Here is a 7,918-nt window from a genome sequence, read left to right as displayed (position 1 = left end):
AGTGTTAACTAAACTCTTTCTTCCTAAATGGTCTTTCATCAGGATATTTTAAAGGCATAAAAGAAGCAGACTTGGACAAATATTTCACAGCATTCATTTGGAAGGTTGTGTTAAAATGAGGTTGCCAATTTTAGACAAAGAATTATAGGCATGCAAATATTAAGGAACCTCTATTTGAGAGACAGAGGTTCTCATGTCCTACATTGTCCAAAGAAAATGCCTATTACGGTGCTTTGTTTTGGCTATTTTCTTAGCCCTAGAAAAACCTGGAAGGAGCATCTACAAAATATAAGCTTTGTCCCATCCCTTTCTTTCTTACTTTACTTTAGTGAGCTGTGCCCTTTGATGGGAAACCAGATAATTAAGAGGGAAGATTGACAGGTGCTTTTGGGATTTTTAAGGTAAGTGTTCTAGATCAGCAGTGAAGAGTGCACTCACTTTAGAAGCAGGTGGCTTTGCAATACTCACCTGTAATGTTAGGACCTGGATACTAGTGAAGGGCACTTTTTTAATTAATTCCTAATCTTGAATCGCTTTTTTAATTAATTATTTTTGTCCTAATCTTGAATCTTTAGTACAAGAAATAACAGATTAGCAACAGTGATGTGCCTTCCATAGTTTTAGCAAGTGTACATTATTTTTGGGTAAGCCTTTGTCCTCTTCCTGATGAAAGTTTTAGGGGCAAAGGTTTGTGGTCATAGACCCATGACATGTCACGTGGCATAAAACATCCAAAATCTGAAGCAGGATCCTGAATGAAATCTAAGAGATCTCCCTTCCCTAGAGCACAGGTCTCCAAGAAACAGTTGTCACAGAGATAAGCTGGATTTGCCAGACAGATTTCTTAGAACCCACAGTTGTCCGTGGACATTTACCCTGGTTCTGGAAGGGAATTGAACTGGTAGCTATGGAAATGTAGAAAGTCCAGTTCAATCAATACTCCAAATAAAACCTACAACTCATGGCCTGAAGGCATCAGAATATCTGAATTAATTAATATATCAGTACTCAGTTTCCCAGCATGTCTGAGGAGGCCCTTGGTAAGACAGAATGTGATATGTGGTTATTCCTTATTCCTGAAGATTGAAGATGTGATAATAGATAATTTGTTCTGTGAAAATTAAATCATATCCCAGACACTCCTATTGGAAAAAGAAAGGACATTTATTGACGGTGATGTATACCCCAAAATGAGTGATCTCAACACAGCTATACCCATAATGGTTACAAATGGTAGCATGGGAAAAAAAGCTAGATGAATTGAATGCCTTCAAGTTGCTCCCTGGTGTTGACAAGACACAAATATTTGGTGTGATACAACCAACAGCATGTAAGGGTCTCAAACATTGTCAAAGTGTTTGGTGTATAGCATGAATGAACCATCCATACAGTTAAGTACAGGAGTGACCACAAATTAACTATTAACTACCCATATACTCTGTTCATCCCTGTAGATAACTCAGATAAAGACAGTCAAACTCACAACACCTCACTATGTATACTGGGATCTAGGATGGCCAGTAGTTGAATATTGATTTAGGTAAACTTCCAATGAAGGGGACACACCTGCTTTTTGGTTCTAGTAAGGTTCCTAAGTATTGAGGAGGTCAACACCACACACACACACAAACAGACACACACACACACATCTTTGGTCTTTAGTTTTTGCCCTTGTCCTAGAGAATTTTCATTTTCTTTAATTTAATGTATAGTTTTTTATTAGATACTCTGATTTACATTTCAGATGTTATCCCTTTACCCTGCCCTGCTCTCATCCCCCCTCCCCCTCCAGTTGCCTTCACAAAGGTGCACTCCCTTCTGATCCCTCTCCCCACCCATTGCCTTGTCATTCCCCTACACTGGGACAACATGCCCTCCCTAGACCAAAAGTCTCTTCTCACACTGATGCCAGACACTGTTATCTTCAGCTACATATGCAACTGGATCAATGGGTCTCTCAGAGTGCCCACAGAGGTTGATGTTTCAGGCTATGGGAGTTTTGGAGGGTTTGGCTGGTTGATAATGTTGTTATCTTCCCATGAGGTTTCAATCCTTTCTCCTCCTTAGATCTTTTCTTTAGCAACCTCATTAGGATCCCCAAGTTCAGACCACTGGGTAGCTGCAAGCATGCTCAGCTGTGTCTGTATGACTTTAGCATAGTACCTGAGGGGGAATCCCTGTCTGGTTCCTGCCAATAAGTACTTTTTGGGACCAGCTTTAGTGCTTGGATTTGGTGACTGCATATGTGGAGGATCCCCAGGTGAGGCAGCTTCTGAGTGATCTTTTCTTTAATTCCTTTTTCTCTATTTAACCTTGTGTTTCCTCCCATGAGAGTTTTGTTCTTTTTCCTAAGAAGGACTGAGGCATCCCCATTTTGGCCTTCCTTCTTTTTGAGCTTCATGTGACATATGAGTTGTTCCTGGGGTATTCAGAGCTTTCTAGGTTTCATATCCAATTATCAGTGACAGCATATTATGTCTGTTCTTTTGTGACTGGGTTATCTCACTCAGGATGATATTCTCTAGATGCATCCATTTTCTTAAGAATTTCATAAGGTCATTGTTTCTGACTGCTGAATAGTACTTCATTGTGTAAATGTACCACCATTTTTGTATCCATTCATCTACTGAAAGACATCTGGTTTCTTTCCAGCTTCTGGCTACTATAAATAGGTCTGCTATGAACATTGTGGTGCATATGTCTTTGCTGTATGTTGGAGCTTCTCTGGGGTATATGTCCAGAATTGGAATACCTGGGTCTTCACGGAGTACCATGTCCAATTTTCTGAGGAATCACCAAACTGATTTTCAGAGTGGTTGTACCACCTTACAACTCCACCAACAGTGGAGAAGTGTTCCTCTTTCTCTGCATCCTTACCAGCATCTGCTGTCATCTGAGTTTTTGATCTCAGCCATTCTGACTTGTGTGAGGTGGAATCTCAGGGTTGTTTTGATTTGCATTTCCCTGATGGCCATCTCCAGGCTCTCTTGTGTGGGCTCAGGGTTTTTGCCCCCTTACAATGTTATTTTTTAAAAAAAACAGAGATGCATGTACAGATTGTTAAAAGCACTTTAGTATAAAATATATGAATACATTTTTGCCAGTACTTAGTTTTTTTAAATGTTTGATGGTATGCATTGAAACCTTACTATTTACAATGATCATAAAGTACATGTAGAACAAAATGTAACATAGGAAACAATGTTTTCTTGGTGTATAAAGGTTAAATAAACATATTGATTTGTAACTAACAAAAGTTGCCATAAGTCTATCCTCCTACCTTTTGAGTTATTAATGAGCAGGTTTTAAAATGTACAAATATTTCCACTTAGGATGAAAAGCATCTCTTCAGCTCTTCAGAGCACCCAGGGACCTGTGTGTAGGTCGCCTGAACATTTCAAATAAGCAGCGGCCTTACTGTTTTAGTCTTAGGAGCAGGGTTATATTATTATTATTATTATTATTATTATTATTATTATTATTATTATTATTATTATTATTATTATTAAGTTTTCATAAAATTTTGATCATATCCACCTTCTTTTTCAACCTTCTCCTCAATACCACCTCCTTTTATTCCTACCCAATTTGTTTTGTTTTGTTAATCTATTAAGTTCTACTTTCACTCCCTACATAGTTTGGTGTGTGTGTATCTATCTAGCCGAGCGTGCTTAACCCACAAAGCGTTACAACCTTAGAGAAAATTCAATTCTCCATATCAGCAGCTATGTGCAGTTCTTCAGCCACAAACAGAAGGTCAGACCCATCTTGGGAAGGAAAAGTTTTGTTATGGCAAAAAATGTGGCTTAATGTTGATTAAACTAGTGAAGATTAAGGAGCTTTTTCTCTTCATTTAGAAAAGGAGTGACTGCTACAGAGCCACATGTGTGTCCTCACTGCCCTCTGACCATTCCATGCTGGCACTCAGCATGTCTTTTAATTTGCACACATCAGGTCTTCCTTGTGAACTTGCATAACACAACTTTCACAACTCTGTTGGAAGAGCGAATTTTACAGGCAGGTGACCCCCATCCCCTTCCTTTTTCTTTCAAACAGTTCCTGGTTTTGCTGCCTTCTCTCCTCCACACCTGCCATGTCCCAAATTCAGAAGAGTCCAGAACATACAGCTAACCAAGGCCAGACCTGTGAAGAAACCTGGCAATTCCAGACCACAGCAGGCTCCGCCCAGTTGAGGAGCCACGTTCCTCATCTCTTCTCCCTATGGCTGGAAGTCTGAAGGGTCAGACCGGCGAGGAGGCCCAGGTCCCCAGGGCTGCAGAGGAACCATGTTCCTCCTGTCAACTTATCATGGCTGAAAACCAGGAAGATCCTGCACATGGGAGACTCAGTCTTTCCAGTGGTCTTCAGCATTCCTGTGCCACTTCAGGCGACTGTGCCGAGGGCCTGGGTCACCGAGAGATACAGGGTGGCCCGGCCTTCCTTCCACATCAGCCAAATTTGCCTGGCATGGCCATAGATGGCAAAGTTAATTTCTTGGTGAATTACATGCTGGTCAAGTACCAGGCGAGGGAGATGCTGAGCATGAGTGACATCATGGCACTCATTGTCAGAGAAGATTCAGACCGTTATCAGGAAATCCTCATGAGAGCCTCTGAGCACATGGAGATGGTCTTTGGCCTGGGTGTGAAGGAGGTGGACGCCATCAACCACTTCTACACCATCTTCATCAAATTAGGCCTCACCTATGATGGGATGCACAGCCATGAGGTCAGCTTCCCCAAGACCGGTCTCCTGATCCTCATCCTGGGTGTCGTCTTCATGAAAGGCAACCATGTGACAGAGGAGGACATTTGGGAAGCATTGAGCCCGATGGGCATCTACCCTGGAATGGATCATTTCACCTTCAGTGAACCCTGAGAGCTCATCACGTTTGAGTTTGTGATGGAGGGGTACCTGGCACGCCAGCCACTGGGCAACATGGATCCCATGCAGTGTGCATTTGTGTGGGGCCCGCGGGCTAAGGCAGAAACTAGTAAGATGAGGGTATTGGAGTTTGTGGAGAAGGTTCAAGGGTCAGACCCTACTGCCTTTCCTTCTCAGTATGAAGAAGCAGTGCTGGAAGAAGAGAGACAGCTTGGCATGATTTTAGGGTCACAGTAAGAGACACAGAAGGAACTGTGTTACCCGGCAGTTTGCTCACTGGATTGTTCCCAATCGTGGATTACCTCTGGGGGGGGGGTGGGTGAAGTAAAAAATAATGCTGCTTAAGAGAGACTTTTAAACATAATATTTCTACTGTGATTTGAGTTGTATATGATAATTAATGCTGAATAGTTTAATGAAGATAACAGTAATGAAAATACTTATGATTCAGATGAAGACCAAGAGTTGTTCCTTGTCACAATCGTATGAATTTTTACATCATTAAGAATAAAATCATCTGTCATTTTAAAAGAGTAACCACATCCCCTTCTCTCTGGCAGGGTGCAGAGAGTTGCTCTGAGCTCAGAACACACATTTACCAAACACGAAAGAGCTATTGGGAAAATAAAGGGAATGCTTCTAAAATGGCCATAAAGTGTCTGTGGGACGATTTAAATCCTGGAAGTAGCGAGAAGCAGAGCTTGGAGCCAGAGTGAAGTAGCTCAGCAGGGTTTCCATTAGGAGCTTTGGAGAAGACATGTATGATGAGAGAGCACTTCTGCAAGTTTGGGCCGATGGCACGTGCAAGTGGAAAATCCAAAGGGTTTGGATTTGTGAACTTTGAAAGGCAGGAAGATGCGCAGAAGCCTGTGGGTGAGATGAAGCGATAGGAGCTCAATGCAAAACACATTTTTTTCTTACACTTTATTTAAAAAAAGAGAGAAACACATGTAAAGATTTTTAAAGGCATTTTTGGTATAACATTATGTGAATATTTTTGTCAGTACTTAATTCTTTTAGAGGTTTGCTAGCATGCATTGAAATCCCACTAGTTACCATAAGCATGAAGTACATGTAGGACAGAACGTAACATGGAAACCGTTTTCTTGTTGGGTATAGATTAAGCATGATCATCTTATTTTTGAACAACACATTTATGTTGGTCCAGATCAGGAAGTAGGGGAACAGCAGATGAAACTTAAGCGCAAATCTGAGCATATGAAACAACATTGGATCCCCAGATACCAGAGTGTGGACTTTTCCGTGAAAAATCTCATCCCCTGCAGAAGTCACTCTATGTGTCTCAGCTTGGCACAAAGTAGGGCACCAGGCTCACCTCCCTAAGCAGTATATGCAGAGCATGGCAAGTGTGCAAGTTTGTAAGTGTGCAAGTGTCTGTGCCCAGGGTGCCAGACTTCGTCCATTCTAGGATATGACTGGTGTTATCTGCCCAGCTGCTCCTAGACCTGTACTTGGTATGCTGAGACCAGCTTCCCTGAGGCTTCCATGAGTCATGTCATCACAGCGTGTTGCTGGCATGTCAACACTTAACAAACAGCCACAAGTCAGCATGCAGCAGCCCGCTGCTCACTTGCATGTCCAGGTACCTTTTGACCCCTTGCATGTTGTCATCTGCATGCCCACAAGAAAAGAAGCAAAAAGGAAATAGCTGTTTCTTCTGATTCAAGCCACGTGTCCTTTGCTTGCTGGCAAAATCGCTGGTGTGATTGACACACAACTCATGTCACTTCACATGTTCAAATCTCCAGAGTCTCTCTACTCAATGTTGGGTGAGACTGTGGAGCAGTGAGCAGTAAACTGGGGTTCCAAGTGTCTACACAGATCATGGACCACAAACAGAAACATGTGCTTCACCAAAGGGAAACAAAAGAAGCAGTGACTGGAATGTGATTTGAATAAATAAAAGTAAAAGGAAAATCAAAAAAAATCATTTATATATACATACATATACACATATACACATACATATACACATATACACATACATATATACATATACACATACATACATAAATATATATGCAAGCTCTTAATAGAACACTCCCCCTATGAATGCATTTAAGAAAACACATTCCCAGTGCATGTTCTTAATAGAACCCTTTCCCCTGTGCATGACCTTAATAATATACCCCCCCCCCCCGTGCAGGCTCTTAATAGAATACTCCCCTGGTGCATGCATTTAAGAGAACACTTTTCCCGAGCCTGCTCTTAGTAGAATATTTTCCCCTGTGCATGCTCTTACTTGAACACTTTCCCCATGCATGCTCTTAATAGAACACGTTTCCTCATTAATGCACTTAATAAAACACATTCCCCCATGCATGCTGTTAATAGAACACCTACCCCTGCATGCATTTAAGAGAACACTTTCTCAATGCATGCTCTTAAAAGAACACTCCTCCAGCATGCTCTTAATAGAACACCCCCCCCGTGCATGCTCTTAATAGAATAATATATAATAATTTCTCCTCCAGTACATGCTCTTAATAGTACACTTTCCCCTGTGCATGCTCTTAATAAAACACTTCCACCTCGTGCATGCTCTTAATAGAACATCCCCCCCACCAGTGCATGCATTTAAGGGAACACTTTCCCTGCGCTGCTCTTAATAGAACACTTTCCCCTGTGCATGCTCTTAATAGAACACCCCCGTGCATGCTTTTAAGAGAACACTTTCCCTGTGCCTGCTTTTAATAGAACACTTTCTCCATGCATGCTATTAAAAGAACACTTCCCTGTGTGCATGCTCTTAATAGAACACTTCCCACCCCCAGAACATTCTCTTAATATAACACTCCCCACCCAGTGCATGCTCTTAATAGAACACTTTCCCCCTCTGCATGCTCTTAATAGAACACTTTCCCCATGCATGTTCTTAATAGAACACTTTCGCCTGTGCATGCTTTTAATAGAACACTTCCCCCACATGCATGCATTTAAGAGAAAATTTTCCCCTTGTCTGCCCTTAATAGAACACATCCCCCACCCTGTATAAGCTCTTGATTAAACATAT

The 7,918-nt window shown here is 41.6% G+C and overlaps 1 pseudogene across 1 annotated transcript; it reads left to right on the top strand.

The window, feature by feature from the left end:
* Positions 1-4,221: 4,221 nt before the first annotated feature.
* Positions 4,222-5,121, top strand: LOC308415199 (melanoma-associated antigen B16-like; annotated as a pseudogene). Its single transcript has one exon. The product of its transcript is annotated as a melanoma-associated antigen B16-like (transcript).
* The last annotated feature ends 2,797 nt before the right edge of the window (positions 5,122-7,918 follow it).

Source organism: Micromys minutus, assembly GCF_963924665.1.
Source record: "Micromys minutus genome assembly, chromosome: X".
NCBI classification, from domain to species: domain Eukaryota; kingdom Metazoa; phylum Chordata; class Mammalia; order Rodentia; family Muridae; genus Micromys; species Micromys minutus.
This window is presented reverse-complemented; position numbering and strand designations above follow the sequence as displayed.